Source organism: Pan troglodytes, chromosome 4 (assembly GCF_028858775.2).
Source record: "Pan troglodytes isolate AG18354 chromosome 4, NHGRI_mPanTro3-v2.0_pri, whole genome shotgun sequence".
Classification (NCBI taxonomy): domain Eukaryota; kingdom Metazoa; phylum Chordata; class Mammalia; order Primates; family Hominidae; genus Pan; species Pan troglodytes.
Genome location: NC_072402.2, coordinates 91,774,548 through 91,795,348, shown reverse-complemented (window position 1 = coordinate 91,795,348; position 20,801 = coordinate 91,774,548). Strand labels below are relative to the sequence as shown.

At 34.5% G+C, this 20,801-nt stretch overlaps 1 long non-coding RNA gene across 1 annotated transcript in view; it reads right to left on the bottom strand.

Annotated features, from left to right (window-relative positions):
- Positions 1–270: 270 nt before the first annotated feature.
- Positions 271–20,801, bottom strand: part of LOC134810087 (uncharacterized) — a 48,133-nt gene continuing 27,602 nt past the window's right edge. Inside the window, exon 4 of the long non-coding RNA XR_010157271.1 lies at positions 271–364. This is a non-coding gene — a long non-coding RNA (uncharacterized LOC134810087). The remainder of the gene's footprint in view (positions 365–20,801) is intronic.

The window sequence follows — 20,801 nt, the reverse complement described above, 5'->3', positions numbered from 1 at the left end:
ATTCTACTTAATCTGAATTGTATTTTTCATGAGATAAGCAAACTAGGTATTTGATACTGGATTACAAATCCTACTGTAATTGACAATGCTCTACTGTTCCCTTTTTACTAAATTGGCTATTTCTCTCCTGTTCTCTTTTACTTCATTCTCTTATTTTCTTCTTCTTTCTATAGCATTTTTCCTAACTTACTCATGTTTGCCCTAGGTCTCAGCCACACAAAACATTACATATTGACCCAGATGGTACTGACGAAGAAAGGCATTTCTCACCTTGGTGTGTATGTGTTTGTATAGGCCGCAGGGGAAAAAAACATAATTGCTTTTCTTTTCTTTCCCTTTTTAGCTTCTTAGTTGAGACACTCTCCTGAAAATAACAGCCAGGTGAACAAAATTAAAACAAGCAGAAGTTCATTAACCCATTCCCATCACAAGCAAAAGTTCATTAACCCATTCTTATCACATCGGAGAGGCTTTAGTTCAAAATTATTTCTCACAAAGCAGAGGCTTAGGGGCTTTACTTAAATCGTATTTTAATAAAGAACCATAAATCCTATATAGTGACAAGACAAAGGAGAGAGAAGTTTTCATCTTTTAAAAGATGGGAAAATATGGGAGAATAGTAAAACCGCTTCCCAGATGTCTCTGGTGTGTCTGAGGGTGCCTTCCCCGGGCCAATGAGAAAGTGTTGTCTCCAGTAAGAAAATATGTATTGCTTACCACCAGGCAAACAGAGGCTGAGGAAGAGTGTTACCCTGCATTTTTAGTGTCTTTAACTTAACAATTTCTTAATATTTTGGGGAGAATTATTTTCATTTACGTAATGTCAAACAAAAATTATTAACTATTTTCTTTGCTTTCCAGCCTTAAGTCTAGACATTGGGAGACAACTGAGGAAAAAGTCATTGAAACAACTATCACAAAGCAATTGGGGATTGATTCATAAACCTGAGTGTCAACAGAAAGAAAAGCATCCAAGAAAAATAATAGATCTGCCTAGTTTCCCATGATAATTCAGTGGTCCTACCCTCTGGCTCACATGGCCCAGTGGATGTTGACTCTTTCTATCACACTGGTAACATATATTCCTTTTCTTCCCAGCACTGAAAATTGTGATGAGTAGACTCAAGGTCCTTTCCCCCAAATACTCTGGGGGGACCGAGTTATTTTAATAATTTCCTTTTTTTATTAATGATATATTAAAGAATGTCATAATGGATTTTCTTATAAAATATGTCCCCAAATTTATAGAAAAAAAATTTTATTATTTTAAAATGAATAGCAATACAATTAATGTAAGACTATATTTATAGCAAGAAATCCTGTATAATAATAATAAAATTAAATAAATAAATAAATAAATAAAAAGAAATCTGTATTAGGCAGATGCTTTGCATTCAGCATTTATTTACTGATTTATATTATCCTATTATTTCTATGTTCACATACAAATTTCAGGCTGAAATAGAAATCTCATGAGCATTGAGCCCACTTTTCATATTTCCACTTTCATGCAAATATTTCTATACTGGGCTATGACATGCATTGCCTAAAGCAGCATCATTTACAGCACATTTCATGGTAGGTAACCCAGAAGTTATACTTCAGGAACTTCTCCATTAAATATTTTGGAAAACAGAACAGTATGTCTTGAGGCTCAATCTAGTGCATGGTATTGTATCTTTGCAGTTCATAGAAACACATTTTAATGATTGGCCCAGGGAGGAAGCCCTCAGTGTCAACGGACAGGAATGAGATTTGCCAGTTTGTGTTCAGAGAGAATCAACAGCATAATTAAAGCAATGCATACTCTTTTTGAATTATCATAATCACCATCATCATCATCAATGAGTTATTGGATATTTTCATCATTATTATACATTACATATCATTGATATACTTTAGTTTATATGAATTTTGAGATAGATACTTTCTCCTTTTCTAAATTTTCCCCCTTCTATTCCAAATATTTGTTTAAAATCACTTTCAATAGATTAATAATTCAGCTAGTGAATATATATTTTTGGTCTAGTTATATCAAGATATTCTTTTTGTTATACTTGTAACTGAGAATTACTATGCTGATATTTATGTTAGAAAATTTTAAAAATGAGGAAGTGGGAAATGCAAAAACCATGAATTAACAACATTGAGAGAACAATTAAAAGAATGTATTACTGATTAAGCAATTACATGAAATCAAGTCAAATATGATATGTAGCAATTTTCAAGAAATGATCAACCTTACATTGGAGAAGGTAATGATCTAAATAATTTCACCCACTGTAATTTATGCACTTATGTTAAAGAACTACAATCTGTGTTCAAAGTAGGTGCAATATGAAACAAAACAGGTACTTCCTCCAAGAATATAGTAAGAACAAACAGGCATAAATAAGGTGTACCCCTTAGGAAATTTTAATTAGGTTAAGATATTTGCATATTTTCATCACAGTTGGTACCAAATCTCTAGACACTCAAACAATATAATCACTTAAGCTTTTGGAATATTATACTTTTAGGCCATATTGTGTTCAAACTCACTTGTGTGTGGAATATAAAGGTAAATAATTGAGTTTCTTTTAAGGCCTACAAATAAATTTGGGTCTGTCAAATAAAATGTATTGCATTGTTTTTGACCAATTTTACTTGTTTAAGTGGCTTTTGGAAGATTGCTAACACACCAGAAATAACTAGCTTTGGGAAAAGGAAAAAATAAATAGTGTCTGAGTATGTTAACGAAACTTTCCTTTTTTGAAAACAATGATTAACTGTGACTTTTCTTATGCCTCAATTTTTTTTTCTCTCTTCCTTTCTGTTTGTTAATACTGCCAAGTTTAGTTTAGGTATTAAATCAATTTTGAACTAAAAATGTGTAGTTGAAAATTTTACTTCTATTAAATAATATTTGATTTTGGCTAAAATATTTTTCAGCTGGAATAATTCATTTCTGGGTCATTACTGGTACACCCAAACCCCTAGTCATGAACTCGACCTTTATCATTCTGTCTGGCACAATAACATTTCTCAATACCCTGGTATTTTCCTTTTTCACTTATAAAAAGGCAAAATTATAATTTTAATATCTTCCTCACCTTTACTGGGAGTTTGTTTAAGAACTGCTTCCTTTAAATGTAATATACTCTTTATCAATAAAAATGTTATTTTTAGATAAGAAAAATTTTTTTACTTTATTACTATTTTTCTCACTGTTGTATATAATAGATACATGCTTTCACTACTAAGCCTTTTGGAAACAATTTTTGAAGTTAGTTATTAGTATATAACAATTCTAAATATAACTATATCTAAGAATATTTCAAATTTTAAAAGTTTGCATAAATGACCTCTGGAAACCTATTTTGCATTTTAATATAAGAGAAATAAAAGCATTTTGATTTGTTAGCAAATGTGACATTAAGGAGCTGAAGGAGCTGCATATTGTTTTTCTGCTGTTTGCAGTACTTTCATTTTTATATGAAATATTTTGCTTTCACAAAATATAAGATATTCACTCTCAAGTATAAATAAAAACAGCTATTCTCATACTTAATATGTTTAAATACCTCACTCTCAAAGGCCTGAGCTCAAGCAAGGTGACTTAAGGTTTATAATAGCTTATCTCTTTGAAGTTTAGGAAACCATTATGGGGGGACACATGGGAAAGAGGTGTTGTGTACCATCACATCTTACACTGTAGAATTCAAAAGTTTCAGAAAAGCTTTTTATGATAATCTTTTTAAGATAAGCCCATTTTCCTATTTTCTTTAAATCTTTGCCTCATGTGAACTGTGAAAGAGAGGAAATCAATCTAAAATTAAAATAATATATAAATATACCATGCAAAAATTCCATTTCTTTTTAATCTCATCTTTCTTTATTCAGACTTACCCAATTCCTTAAAATTTTTAAAACTATACAAAAGTATGTGTGTGTACATATATATATATACACACACACACATACATATGTACACATACATATACACCCACAGAACTTCCTTCTTTGTTAAAGTTCCGTAACGTTTTATTTTCTTTGGTGGAGGTGGAGCAATCAATATGCACATATGAGCTAATTCCAATTAAGGAAATATTCCTGTGAAGTAAATACATATACATCATTTTAAATTGTTAATCTGCTTCTTTGTTAACAAATAGACAAACGAAAAACACTTTAAACATGAGTTAAACACAAGGATAACTAGCAGTGATGGAATTCATTATAATTATTAAGAATCGAATTCTTTGTTTCACTAAGAGTGTTTACAAATGGACAGGCTCATTGAAGAAGTTGGTGTTCAGTAGGGCTAATCAATTAAATTCTTTAAATTCTTGAGCATCTTGCATTGCTCTTTTGGTAGTCCAAAATATGATTTGAATTTCTTAATGAAAAGATCCTTCGTAACCATGCATCTTCTATATAGTTAAATGCTCTGTCCATAAGAAAGGCAACAGTTGGGAATGTCCTCATCACATGCATAAGAAATTGGATAATACTTAGCAGTTTATATTTCTTCTCCACCTTGCCCTCTGCTTGGCCCTCGACCCAAATTCTCAATTTCCTGGTTAGATTTTTTTGTTTTGTTTTACCTTCTATTCTGAATCTAACATATGATAGCAAATGAACAATTTTCTGCTCTTCTTAGAAATGTTGCTATATGATGTAAGCTCATTGTAAGAAATTAGAGAAAAGACTTTCAAAAAGTAGTATTTAAAATAGTATCTCACTACACCTGTTAAATAGACATTAAACAGTCAGAGTTTTGGCAATATGTCGGACGTAACTTAGAGTAAACATCATTTACTCTTCTTGAAAAGTATACAAATCTTGACCTTGTTTGTTGTCATTCTCAGGCCTTATTCTCCTTAAATAAACTGTTTTTTCTTTGTGTATTATTGTGCTTGGCTTTTGCTGTCTGGATCTTTTACCACTCCATGCTCCAGCCTTCCTTGCATGCTCTGTATCCTGAGGCTGGCCCCTAGTACCTACATCTCCCAGGCTACTTGTCTTTCTGATTTTTCATTTGGTAAGGCTAGTGGGATCCAATAGCAAAAGGAAATATTACAGGATAAAGGAGAGAAAGCTAGTGCCTTTCTCTTCTGCCTTTCTCCATGTCGGAGCTGTTTTTCTGATCCCTCCTCAACGATTCCACCTAATTCTAGTTTCCTCAAAATCCATCAGCCATAAAGGTACTAATAACTTCTCATGATTGCTAATATCTGAATAGTTCAGCTTTCCTTGTTTGCTTACTCTATGATCAAAACATTAGTAGAACCCTCATTAATGTCTCTTGACTTTTTGTCCCCTTACCATAAAACTCTTAAAATTTTTCTTTAGTTTTTGCCTCCAAAACATGTTCTCTTAAACCTATCCAATTAGGTTTTTGCCATTCTCTTTAAATACATCAATTCTTCAATCCCCAAATAATACTTCAACAGTTCATTCGAAGTCTATTTTAGCAGAATAAAATGCAGTTGATGATTCTCTGTTTCGATTCAACATTTTTTTTAACCTGGCTTTCTAATTTATTGCCATTTGCTGTCTTCTCCTGATAACTTAAAGATGGATTGCTTGAGGCTCTGTACCTGATTTACTTTTTGTCTCTTCCTGTATTCACTGTCTTGAAGATAGCATCTCAACACATGGATTTATGTATCATCTATATGCTGATGACTCTGGGATACCACAAATCACTTCAAAACATTGCAGTAGAAAATAATTTATTATTATTTCGTAGGGTTCAGACTGGCTGAATAAACTCAGCTAAACAGTTGTCACTTGGAGCCTATCATACAGTTGCAGCTAGCTGTCAGCGGAACTGGCTACTGCCATCTGAAGACTTAATTAGACTGGTCATCCAAAATGTCTTTTACACTTATCTATTTGGAATCTGGACTGGTATGACTAGTTTTATTACAACCAGAGGCTTTGCAGACATGTTCTTCTCTCCAAGTGTCCTTTCCATGTGGCTACCTTGGGTTTCTTCACAACATAACAAACTAAAGTTAGCCAAACTCACATGTGCAAACTGAAAGTATGTATGCTTCTTACATAACAACTGGCTTCCTCCAAGGTAAGTGGAACAACCAATCAAGGCTTCTTGTCATTTAAGCTTTAAAGTCATGCAACATCAGTTTGGTCACATTTTATTTATTACATGTAAGTCACAAAACCAGCATAGATTCAACAGGAAAAGATTACCCAAGTCCATATAGGAAGTTGTGGTTCATTTGACGAGGGTATGTTGGAGGATTAGCTAGCAAAAATTAAAATCTGATCCCCCTTCCTTACTCACAAACTCTTCACTCCCATATGCAGCTATGTACTTACAATGGTCATCTTCTAAGTATTTTAAGCTCAGGATATTCAAATTTGAGTTCCTGATATTTTGCCCAAATCAGTATCTGCCCACACATTTTCCATTTCAGTTGAGAGCAGTCCTTCAATCTTGCTGTCATTTGACTTGAAAATCTTAGAGACATGCTTAACTGCTCCTCCTTCTCTCATGACATCTCATCCAACATTTGAAGAGATGATGTTCTCTCTACCTTCAGAATATATTAATAATCAAACTACTTCTCATTTATTTTTCTCCATCCTTGCGTGAACTTTGAGCATCTATCATCTCTGGCATAGGTGACTGCAGAAGACTTCTAAATAATTCCACTGCTCTGATCTCGCTCCTTCTTGTCTATGCTCAGTAAGGTAGCTAGAGGAGTCCTGGGTACCGACAGGTCAGATTATGTCCCTTCCCTGCACAAAGCTTAAACCTAAAATCCAAGTAAACTGCAAGGCTCTAGACCTTTCTTTCCCTTTCTGACCTCACCTTTTGTATTCTTTGCTTCTGTTCTCTAAAGCTTCACTGACCTCCTTTCTGTTTCCATGAACACCATATCATTACACGAGCTTTCCCCTCTATCTGGAAAGTTTCCCACCCCATATCTGAATGTGTATCTCTGTCAATTTCTTCCAGTTTGTATTTAGGCTTTCTCAAGATACACTAGACAAGCCTCTCTATAATTACTAAAACTCAGAATTCTTATACACTTTTCCCCATTCTACAGTTTCTGTAGTATGTATTACCTGCCAGTTCCTCAAATAAGGAAGGTCGTTTTGTTAAACATCCTTTTATTATAAGATTGATGACAAAAAAAATTGATTCCCAGTCAGAGCCACTGTGAGGAGTTTGTTGTTCTCTTCACATTTGCACGGGTTTTCTCTGGGTACTCCAGTTTCCTCCCACCTATGTTGTCCATCTTAGGTTGATTGGCTGTCTGGGTGATCCCCATTGTGAGTGTGGATGTGGAGACTGCTTGCTGCAATGGGACGGTGTCCTGTCCAATGCTGGTTCCTGCCTTGCAACCTCAGCTGCTGAGACAGACTCCAGCCACCCACGACTCTGAACTAGAATAAGTGGGTAAATAATTATTCTATTTGTTTTATTAATCTTTCTTAAGTGTATGTATAGCTCACATTTATTTCAATGTTTAATTTTAGAAGCTTTTTGGTGTTTATTTACAATGCTTTGTGAAGTATTTGTGACCAAAAATATGCCATAGGAAATCCAATCTTATTTACATAAATTAGACTAGGGTACAATTGCTTTCATCATACATTGTTTCTGTTAAAGTTGTGGTCTCCAAGAACCTATTCATGATATTTACTGAAGACTTACTGTACTATATAATTTTCTTTGTATATTTGCATGAGACATCTACCGGGTGTAGGTACAAGCTTTTGGACTGTTGTCTTCACTGCTGTATTTAAATTATATTGAAGAGTGCCTAGCACACAGTAGACAATAATACTTATTGCAATGTATGAATGTTTTCTCAAACATCCAAGGAGAGTATCTGACACACAGTGAAAGGTGATGTATGTGTAAGTGCATGTGCATGTATATGAGATTGTGTGCAGGTGAATTATGTCTGTGTGTGTTGGGTTGTGTGTGTGCACATGTGTTAGGAGGAGTAGATTAGAGAACAGAGGAGAGTAGATATCAGCAGTGGCACATTGTACATAGGAAAGTTTATTCCTCACAAAAAAGGAATTGAATTAAAATGCAGAGAGATAGAAGGAAATTGTCTAGAAGTGAAGATCATAGGTTTTGATGTTTTAGGCAGTCCATTTCTTCTTTCTGTGATGTAACTAGATTGTAGGGGATAACATAAGATTGGTAGAAAGGGTGGCTATACATAGCAGGTGTTAAACAGTAATTTTTATTGAAGCAGCAGGGTTACAGCAACCATGGAGGTACTGCCCCTTGCAGAGCAGGGCTACTCCATAGGCAGTGTGCCCAGAATAGCAGCCCAGAGGCAGTTCTGCACTCATATTTACACTCACTTTTTTTTTTTTGAGACAGAGTCTATCTCTGTCGACCAGGCTGGAGTGCAGTGGCACATCTGGGCTCATTGCAACCTTCGCCTCCCAGGTTCAAGTGATTCTCCTGCCTCAGCCTCCCGAGTAGCTGGGATTACAGACGCCTGCCACTACGCTCGGCTAATTTTTTATTTTTAATAGAAACAGGGTTTCGCCATGTGGCCAGGCTGGTCTTGAACTCCTGACCTCAGATGATGCACCCGCCTCGGCCTCCCAAACCGCTGGGATTACAGGTGTGATCCACCGTGCCCAGCCTACACTCACTTTTAACTATATGCGAATTAAGGGGCAATGCACACAGAAATTTCTAGTATGAGGATGGGAACCTCCAGGTCATAGGGCTGCTGCCATGGAAAGGGGCTATAACTTCTGGATGTTGCCATGGCAATAGTAAACTGACATGTCACACTGTTGGGCATGTCTGACAGAAAGCTGCTTCTGTCCCAGACCTGTTTTAACTAGTCCTGAATTTGGTCGGGTGTTCATGCCCCGACCTCTGGAGTTGAGTCTCCCTTCCTGAGTTGGGTCAGGCCTCCTACCTCAGAGTGATGTCTAACTGTCCAGCAATATCCATTGCCTGTTTTTCCCAAATATATAGTTTCCCAATTTTTAGCTAGCCTGTTCAGTTACACACTTTATTTCCTTGTTTTTATAGTATTTAACTATAGATTCAAGACCAAGTGTCAGACAACAGGATGTGAGAGGATGTGATGAGAAATTTCCCGATTATTTCCCTAAACACAAAGTTGTTGAACCTAGCATTCCTTTTCTTCACATTTTACAGTCTAGAATAGGAACATATCTCTGAAACTTGCTTAAATGCTGCAGATACAGAAAATCCTTTGAAAAATATTCAGGAAAAGTGATGAAAGGAAGCAAGTTCCCTTTGAAAGGGACTGAAACAGAGCCAGATGAACTATATTCCTGTCTTACTTTAACCAGCATTTCCTTGTTTGCCAATTGGTCTTTGTTGTTTGTTTCTGAATCTATTTAATGTAGTATTATAGAATATAAAAAAAATTAAAAGTAGTTCTTATAAGCCTTGGGCTAGAATTGGCAAAATTATAAAAATGATTATGAGAGTGGTAACAATATTAGACTCCTCTCTTACAAGGTCTTTCTGGATGCAGAGTGGAGACCAATTAAGTAGGATACCCTCTAAGGAAGTTAGTTTGCTAATGTAGGCAACACAGCTTTAAAGCTTATGTAAATAAGTGGTGCAGCTATAATTCACTTAAAAAAGGAATGGTGGAAGATAAGCTAGTTTGTAAGGGAAAAACATTAAGATTGTAAGGTCTGTGGGAAATCTGAGTAATCCAAAAATGCCATGGAAATACAAATGTAGTGTCTACAGTGTCTATATTGAACATTTGCATATTATGAAATGTTAACTATAATTGAAATCCTGAAAGCAAATAAGACCACACAGCACAATGATAACATGAAAAGTGAATAGACAGCAATTTCAGAAAAGAAAGAATATCGGTATTTGTGGTTGACATAAATGAAAAAGAGATGACAAAAAAATTCTGAGTATGAGCATCCACTAAGTAAAAGGAAAATCAGAATAAAGTAAAATAAAATAAATTCTTCAGGAAGGATAATGTAGCCTATAATTTCAAATGCTGCTTACTAGTCAATGTACCATCTAAGGGTTTTCTGAAGTCATCACAATAGAGATTATTGATGACTTAAGAGGGTGATTTCAATGGGGAAGTAAGGTTGAATGTCAAATTATTGTGGGTTGAGAAACAAAAGGAAGAAAAATTATTTAAGATTCCTGACCAAATAAAAATATACTACTCAGCTTCGTGCTGACATGCAAATCTAGAAAATAAATGACAAAGGAGGGGCACAAAGAGAAAATTGAGTGTTCATTAACACCACTAGATTGCTTAAGGCTATTCTCTTATTCAAATGAATCTGAAGCTTCTCCTTGTTAATGTACTATCATGAAATTCTAATATTTGATGCATTTCAGATAAAATACTGTTGTAAGATCATATACTTTTTTTTTTTTGAGACAAGATCTCCCTCTGTTATCCAGGCTATAGTGCAGAGACGTAATTGTGTATCACTGCAACCTTCACATCCTGGGCTCAAGTGATCCTCCCACCTCAGCCTCCCAAGTAGCAGAGACTACAGGTACCTATCACCACTCTCAGCTGATTTTATTTTTGTATTTTTTTTTTTTGGAGAGACAAGGTTTTGGCATGTTGCCCAGGCTAGTCTTGAACTCCTAGACTCAAGTAGTCCACTGCCTCAGCCTCCCAAAGTGCTGGGATTACAGGCATTAGCCACATGCCCATCCAAGATCCACATTCTTGAAGCCAACGATTAACATACTACTTTCTTGTCCAAACCCTTCAGTGCTTTCTCATTGACTTTGTAACAAAATAAAATGCAGAATGGCAATCAGAGGATTAAAAAATATCTTTTAACCCATATAATTAAAGAATTTTATTTACAAACATTTTTACTTATTTGTCCTAAGGTTATATTAGACAAATCAGTGCACATGCTTTTTAAGGTATTCTTCTGGAATTTTCTGTTTATAGGATGGCCCTTGATTGAACACTATCCACTAATTCCCGTGAACTTTATATTGCCAAATCATTACTTTTAATTCCACATTCCTGTAATTATTGAATTAATCTTCAACTACATTTGAGAGATAATGTAAAGATATGTTTTATATATATGACTGTTTGCATTTGTAGATTAGAAGAGTAGCAAATGACCAATATAAAGCCACATACCTATTAAGAAAAGTTACTGGGAACATCTAAGAAGCATTGAATAGCTGTAACAATTCAAGAAACACTCCTCTTGAGAGAGGAAGCAGTTAGAGGATTGTTAGGCAGATAGAGAGGGAGCATCTCTGGAGGTGACAAATATGTGTGAGACCACACCTGCACCACCCCTGTAGCTAATGGGAAGAAGTGTGGTCCAGAACTTCCCCTTATGCCAGGATGTTGCTCAGAAAAGACTGTCTGAACTTAGGTGCAGACACAATAAATCAACCTTAATGTTCTTAACTTGATGCAATTCATTATAATGTCATTAACATGACATCGGCATTGTGGCTTTAGCCCCCTGCAGGTTTCAGTTAGGCACTCATGGGTGATAACCAAGATGGAGTCACTGGCCAACCCCAGACATGCGCAGATGCAACACTCTTAGTTGGGAAATTTACCCCTCCCGTATTGTGCAGAACCCACAGAAGACTTCCTTGCTCTTGCCACATAAAAGACCCAGAACTCAGCACCATTTCTGGCAACCTGCTTCCAGGTCCCCTCTCTTTGTTGAGAGCTTTCCTTTTGCTTAATAAATCCTACTCTACTCACTTTCTCGTGGCTGCATGCCTTATTCTTCTTGGTCATGAGATAAGAACTTGGACTTAGCTGAACAAGGGACTAAACATACTGCAACACTTCAAAGCATAGATTAATGCCAATTTCTCTTAGAAGAGTTTTTGCCCAATCACTTCAACTCTATTTAATTTTCCTTCTTCTTCTCCTTCCACTCATCATTTTATCCCCTTATTTGTATGACTTTGCCTTATTAAACATTTGCACATCTGTCTACTTCCCCTATTATTAAAGCAGTCACTGAGAACTCATCTGATATGTTTCTCTTACACAGAACTTCTAGAATGCAGTGTTCACTGAAGGAGCTTAACCATTTTTAATAAAATAAATGTATAGCTTCTGTGTGGTTTAATAAGTTTCTAAAAATTTATTATGGGAAATTCAACAATTGACTTTAAATACAATACTTAATCCAGTCTAGTAATACAACAAATGATTATTGATGTGCATATAATAAATTATATTTTAACAATAATAAGGTGTGTCAATAACAGAACTACTAATATGTTTTTTATTTGTATATTCTGATTTTATTTATATTCCATATTTCTTAGGCCAACTTAGAAACTAAGCTGGGCAAAAGCAATTTTTAGATCTTTATTTACATTAGGGTTCACTCAGTATATATTCTGTGAGTTTTGAGAAATATGTAACTACATGTATCCACAGTTATAGTATCATATAGAGAGATTTTACTGTATAAAATCCTCTGTGCTCTGACAATTCATACCTCCCTTACTCCAAGCCCTGGCAATTACTGATCTTTTCACTCTCTCCATAGTTCTGCCTTTTCCACAATGTCCCATAGTTGGAATGCAGTATGCAGCTTTTTTGATTGGCTATTTTTTACTTAGTAATATTCATTTAAATTTTCTCCATTCTCCACTTCTTAGTGGTGAATACTCTTTCATTCTAGATGTACCAGAAATTAATTTTTAAGAAACAGTATATAGATATTGCCATTAATATACAGTTTAATTTAGAATTTGTTTAAAATTTTAATTTGAAACTTAAATATTGTATGGCATATTTATGTAATGATATTTGCTTAAAATTGTGAACAAAGGATAAGATTCAAATAAACTTGGAAAAATACATTTTGTTTTGTCTCATTTTTAGTATGAAGAAAACAGACCAAGCCTGAGAGATCTTTTCATATTTCATTCAACTAGAACAGGAAACCTCTGTAACACTACAATTAATTTTGCCAAATTTATTTTGTCTCTCCTGCTCATTTTATTTCTAAAGAATCAGAAAAAAACAGGTATATTTTAATATTTAACATTTTATAAATGTTGAAGTACTGATCTATCTTTAACTTTCTACTTAGTTTAAATGAAAAAGAACAATGTTGAAAAGATTATTTGGAAGACAGATAACTATGATAAAAGATTTATGTGTGTTTTAACTATGATTTATTCTAATAGCTTAAAGCATAACTTTAAGTGATACAAATTGGTATTTAATTAAGTGGTTTCTTTTTTTCCTTTTTAAGAAATGTCATCATTAAATAACATGTGAAATGATTTACATTAGGTAATCAGTGGCATCAATACCACTGCTGATTTTTATTTTATTGAGGAAGCTAGGAAAATATCAGTTAATAAAAGTCATAAGGCACTGTTAACTATAATAATATGATTGTTTTACACCATGATTCAAATTCCACCATTTTAAAGGTCATATTTATATTAGAAGTCTGTGTACTTAAGAGGAATATATTTCAAACAGCACATTAAGTCAAAATTGAGGTGAAAATAATAAAAATATGAAATATGACTATAGCTATTCTGCTTTTATTTGTGGCATACATATATTATATATATATATATGTATATATATATATATATATATATGACCACAGAGAGACAGAGAGGAATAGAGTTTTTGAAGTAATGTGATGATTTATTTGTGTTGATAATCTTTTTGTATGATAAACTTATATTTGCATATGTACAAAAATAAATCCATGCGCTATGATTTACTAGAAAATTAGATTTTGTGTGGCATAAGTATGTAATGACTTTCTCCAGTTCCTAGAAAAGAGAGTTAATGCCATAACGCCAAAAAAATTTGTTGAGATAATTTCATAAAATATTAACCTTTTTTGTTCTCTGTTTATTTACTATGAACAAAGAGTGTGAGATGTATTAACTTCCCCTCTCAAAAATGCGGTCAAGCTTTTGAGTTCTGAGATAAGGATTACTGTAAAGGGAAGGTATTGCAATGAGGATTAAGAGGTAACTAGGTTTTAGTGACAACCTGAAGAAGAAGCACTGATGCCTAATGTTGAATCAAGGCAAAGATTTTTCAAGGGTTTGGAGGAGATACGGTTGCACAATCCAAGAAAGAACCATTGAAGTTGAGTAAATTAAAAATAGGAAGGGTTTGGTGGAAGGACAATAGTAAGAGATTGCAATCTGTTTTGAGAGTTTAAGGAGAGAGTCATCAGCAAGATTGTGGAATAAGGGGTCCCCAGCCCTAGGTGTGCCACAGAAATACAAATTTAATAATTATTCACAGACAATAATGACTTTGTGATAATTCTGAACTCTAAGGGGGAGTTACAGCACCCTAACAGAGTATAAACACACACAAATATTAAAAAGAGTAAAAATAAAATTCCACTTTGTCCACATCACCTCTCTCCTAAGCCTGCACAGTGCAATGTTGAGAAGAATACCCTCAGTCTGCAGTTTCTCCAGTGGGGGAATATGGTTTGGCTGTGTCCCCACCCAAATCTCATCCTGAATTGCAACTCCCACAATTTCCATGTGTTGTGGGAGGAACCCAGTAAGAGGTGATTGAATTATGGGGGCAGGTCTTTCCTGCACTGTTCTTGTGATAGTGAATGAGTCTCATGTGATCTGATGATTTAAAAAATGGGAGTTTCCCTGCACAAGCTCTCTTTTTGCCTGCCACCATCCATTTAAGACATAACTTGCTCCCCCTTGTCTTCCACCATGATTGTGAGGCCTCCCAAGCCATGTGGAACTACAAGTCCATTAAACCTCTTTTTCTTCCCAGTCTCGGGTATGTCTTTATCAGTGTTGTGAAAACAGACTAACACAGGGGGAAAGACTGACATAAACCTCCACCTTCCCCAGTGATTTGGGTCTTTGTCCTAGAGGACTGCTTTGGTCTTGCCTCATTCCTTATACTGGGGCAGAGTTGGTGGGGGGCGGAGGTGGGACAGCTAGGACCATAAAAAGGGGTGGGGTTTTTTAGCAGTCAATATGCATGGACCTTGATAGTAACTCCAGACCCCACCAGGAACCTTGCCCAGCCACAGCTCTCACCAGCTGCCTTGTCTGACTATGTCCCTACCAGCAAGTCATGTCCTACACAGAACCAAGCCAAGTGACCCTGCCAGACCATAAACCTCTCACAACAGCGGTCTCTCCCAACTTTAGCCTTAGCCAGAAGCCTCAGGAACCTACAAAGCACTGGCATTGGACCCTGCCTGACCAATCCTGCTGACTTCAGCAGCAAGCCTCGCCCACTCAGGGACTCTGCCAACTGGCCCTCTCAGAATCCCAGACAGGGCTAAGTGATGACGGTTTTTCCCTGCTGGAGCCAGCCTGTAAAAACTGGAAAAAGTGGACAGTTTCTCAAATATGCCGACACATATGAAAAAGTACAAGGACTATAACGTCAAGAATATATGACACTACCTAAGGAAAGTAATAAAGCTCCAATACCAACCCTAAAGAAATGGAAATCTACATATTGTCTGAAAAGCAGTTTTTAAACCATCTTAAAGAAGTTCAGTGAACTAGAAGAGAACACAGATAGACAACCAAACCAAAATCAGGAAAGCAATACATGAAGAAAATGAGAATTTCAACAAAGATATTGAAAACCATAAAAAATTACAGCTAAAGAATACAATGACTGAATTAAAAAATTTAATAGAGAGCTTTAAGAACAGAGTTAATCAGACAAAATAAATAATTAGTGAACCTGAAGAGAAGTCATTTGAAATTTTCCAGTTAGAGGAACAAAAATTTAAAAACTAATGAAAAAAGTAAATATTTATGGGACACCATTAAGTGAAATGATATATGCATTTATGAAATTCTCAGAAGGATAAGAGAATGAGAAATGGGAAGAAAGCATACTTAACTGAACAATAATTGAAAACTTTCCAAATCTGAGGAGGAAAATGGGCATCTAGATTCAAGGAGCCCAGAGGTTACGTCTGCACAGACACATCGTAATTCAGTTATGAAAAGTTTTGAAAGCAGCAAAAGGAAAGTGACTCATTAACTCACAGAGGAACTGTATAAAACTATCAGTGAATTTCTTTGCAGAATGTTTGTAATCCAGGAGAAACTTAGATGACATATTCAAATATTAAAATTAAAAAATGGTCCCAAGAATACTATATATATCACAACAATCCTTTATCATTGAAAGAGAGATAAAGACTGCCAGATAAACAAAAACAGGAAGTTTCCTACCACTAGACTTACCCTATAAGAAGTGCTACAGTGAATTCTTCAAGTTAAAATGAATAGATGTTAAACAGCAAAATAAAAGCATACAAAAATACAAATCTCAGCCGGGCACGGCGGCTCACGCCTGTAATCCCAGCACTTTGGGAGGCTGAGGTAGGTGGATCACGAGGTCAGGAGATCGAGACCATCCTGCCTAACACAGTGAAACCCCGTCTCTATTAAAAATACAAAAAATTAGCTGGGTGTGGTGGCAAGTGCCTGTAGTCCCAGCTATTCGGGAGGCTGAGGCAGGAGAATGGCGTAAACCCGGGAGGCGGAGCTTGCAGTGAGCCGAGATCATGCCACTGCACTCCAGCCTGGGTGACAGAGCGAGACTCCGTCTCAAAAAACAAAAACATACAAATCTCATCAGTAACTATATTAACCAACAGAGTATTCCAATACTGTTATGATGCCACAAAAATTACTTTTAACATTAGCATGAAATTTGAAAGATGAAATTATTATAAATTACTATAACCACAAGAATTAGCTAATGGATACACAATATAAAACGCAGTAAACTCTGACATCAATAACACAAAGAGTAACAAGGGGGAGAGTAAAAAACATAGAGCTTTCATGTGCAATTGAAGTTATCAACTGCTTAAAATAGATTGTTATAACTCTAAGGGGTTCAATGCAAGCCTCATGCAAATAAATTATGGTAAACACACAAAGCACAGAAAGAAAGAAGAGACTGGTTATACTGCTAGACTGCACTATTTGCTATGGCCAAGAAAAAAAAAATACATAGCATTGAATGCACTCAGCCACTCATCTTCCAGCATATCCCTCAAATGTCAGCATGGAAATCTCAGTCATCATTACAGTGGAAGAAAAAATATAGTTCTCATTTCTGGAATTTTCTTGTGCAATTCTAAAAGAGGAAATTGACCTCTAAATGTGATCAGGTAGAATGCTGTAACTCTGATTAATCCTCTGGATTGGAAGACCAACCAAATACGTCTAAATTATTAAATTAAATAAATATTTTAACATGTAAGCAAATAATTAAATAGAAGCCTTTTCTGTACTCATTTCAAGAATAACCCTTATTCCTTATAACTTCCAATTGGACTATTTTTAAAGGGCACAATAAATCATATTCCCAAACCACAATAAACTTGTTTGTATTATTTGATTTCAACATTCCTAGAGGCCTAGTTCCTAAAAAATTGCAAAGAAAATGTCTTGCTTATAGTTTATCAGAAATATTTGAAGACTGTTGTGCAATGGAAACATACAGTTCTTCTACTGTAGAACATTTTGTATTTGTAGCTACTAACCAGAATGCCAAGATTTATAGTGTATCAGGGCCGTTAATTAGAAAGTAGGGGATGATGGACTATTCACAGTCAATTTTAATCAGAGTTTAGATGTCTATGGTTTTTAAATGATTTCTGTTGTTTTGTAGATCTCATTTCACAGAGTTGCAAACAAAAAAACAAACAAAAATTGTTCTGATTCTGATCTGAAACATGCTGCATAATAATATTCACAGCCTCCTTTTTGGGAAAAGTTTGCATTCCTGATAAAGTGCATAAGAAACTTTCTGATAAATTTAATAGGATAAAGAACACTTCTGGAGAAGTGGTGATCCACAAACCCATATTATGTCAATCACATATCTTATTATTTTATTCAAACACATATTCCCATGTTTCTAACCTAATAGTTATCTAAAGTTTCTCTTTTGTATAATTCTGATGAAGAAGAACTCTTATAATTGACCTATAGAATCCTCTTTTTGGCAACATGTTTGAATGAAACTTGCTCTTTTCTATAATTATCCAAAATTTTTGTTTCTTTTGTTTTGTTTGAAACAGGAGCAGCATTAACTAAAGCTCCAAGTGATTTTAATTAGAAATGTAACATGTAGCAAACAATAAAGAAATAATTGGAAACTTATATGCAAATAATTACATTTCCCACTGAGATTATTAAGTTATTTCTCTAGTCAATTTGAAAAATCTTCTGAAACACATATTTAAGAACATCATATAAGGACATATACATTTAACTTATAAAAATGAGACATTAAAACTAACTTGGGCAATATGGTACCATGTCTTGTCTGATATTGCAGATTTATTGTTTTAAAAATATTATCAATTTTAGGCCAGGCAAGGTGGCTCACGCCTGTAATCCCAGCACTTTTGGAGGCTGAGACGGGCAGATCACGAGGTCAGGAGATGGAGACCATCCTGGCTAACATGGTGAAACCCCGTCTTTACTAAAAATACAAAAAAAAAAAAATAGCCAGGTGTGGTGGCAGGCGCCTGTAGTCCCAGCTACTTGGGAGGCTGAGGCGGGAGAATGGCCTGAACCCAGGAGGCGGAGCTTGCAGTGAGCCGAGATTGCGCCACTGCACTCCAGCCCAGGCGACAGAGCAAGACTCCATCTCAAAAAAAAAAAAAAAAAAAAAAAAATTTATCAATTTTTATGTGCCAGTTTTCTTGTGAGTATATATTTTTTGAAATCCTGATTACATTGTTTGAACCCAAAATAGAAACCTCAAATTATTTAGCACTTAGTATCTGTAAAAATTAGAAAGAAAATATCCATTCTCAGCAGAAGCTATGCATCATATGTAGTTATTGTAAAGTGGACCATAGAATAAATCTTTGGATTTTGTTGTTCTTCTCAGAAAATAACGTGGCTTTTTTCTTGATCTTTTATATATAAGTCCTATAGTTGCTATTTATTAATAAATAACAAGCAGTTTTGAATAGCTAATAACATCTTAATTTAAAAAGTAAAAAAAACCCTCTCAGATTAATAACTATCTTCGTAACTGCTGTATCAGATATTTTAACTTAGGAAAATGTTTTGATAGCTGCATTCTTCCAAAATCTATTATCATATTCTCCAATAATTTTAATTTCCTTCTCTTCATAACTTAAAAATCCTTTAAATAGACATTATAGCTTTAAGGTGTCTAAGGACAATAGCTACATATGGCCCATACTTATTTGAGTGAAAATAATTGCAGTTAATAGTTTGAAAATGACAAAATATTTTCAATGAAGCTCTTTGCTATTTAAAGATAAATAGTTTTTATTATTCTGAAAATCTTTGTGTAATCCTAATTTGTTCATAGGATGCTGCTTCCTTTGTTTTTCCTTGTAGAGTGAGGATAATTAGAAAATTGCGTAGTTCAACTTCGATCTTCCTTTTCCCCAAAGAGGTGTGCTACATGCTATCCACTGAGAATGCATTAGAAGAAAACTTTCAATGTATTTTTTTTTCAGATTGTTTCAGTTTTTGTTTTGTTTTTCTGTTAATTTTTTTTGGGGGGATCAGGCTTTCTTTCTTCAGGGAAATTGACTTTCAATTGTAGGCATTCATTACAAAAAAGGGTCCTACACAAGCAGGGCTACTTAAATTCTCTTAGGCACTTAGCCAAACTTGTCACCTGTTGTTATTGTTGTTTTATATAAGGCAAAGGAGTTGTTATAAAGATAATTTCTATTTCTGAAGTTTTAATTATAAGTGAAATGTTGGTAAAAAGACTTGAAGGAAGGATTTCCTCCTCTGTATCCAAAGAAAACAAAGAATTACACAGTCTATAAACATATGAGTAGAAAAATTGTACAATACTGATTATAATTTTTTGACTTTAATCTCATTTAGATTCAGTGCAGAATTTCAAGAGCATCAAGAAAATACACAATTTATATATACACACACACACATAGGTATATAAAATATAACATTCACTTGCTATGAAAAACCATTTTGGTCACTATTTCATTTCTAAACTCAATGTATATATGCAACATTAAATGTTCTTAAATGTAAGAAGGAATCAGTTTTCAAAAATATAAATGAGTACTTATTTTCCTTGGAATTAATGATAACATATCAAATGGGAAAAATGCAATTTTCTTTGTGGAATCTTTTATAAGTCTCAATGCTGTGTGTGCTTTAAAAAGTTTATGTTAGAAAAAAAGTTAAAGATTTTTTCATAGCTTTCATAAAAATTGCTTTATAATAGTGTGACCACAGGAGATATAAATACCATAAAGTGAGGCAAATAGTGTATTTTATAAATAGAACCAGCAGTATCATACATTTATGGGATGCTGTAAATCATCTGAATTTTAGTTCTCAGAAACAATGATTACTTCCATTTCAAACTCTGTATTACTCAGTAAAGTAGTTCTGTTGTATTTTAAAATATGCTCCTACCCTCACACTGATCAGCTTCATTCACTATTTTCCAGGACAGAGCTAATGCTTCCATCTACGGAAAAATTCATGGTCAAAATATTTTCATGCATGTGACATGAAAGTCATAATATTTTAATGATTGACATTATTCTGATTGATTATTTTCTAGTTAACATTTAAAACTTAAAAATAATGATGCTCAGAGTAAAAATTTCTTTATTAATATTCTGTAGTTTAAAATGCTTACAACTGTGTTAAAACATATACTCATTCTTTTGTAGCACTACAATTATACAATTACAAATAGTTGTTTTGCAATACTATTAAATTATAATTACTAGGGTTATAAAATTCAGAGTAACCCTTGGATGACCAAAAG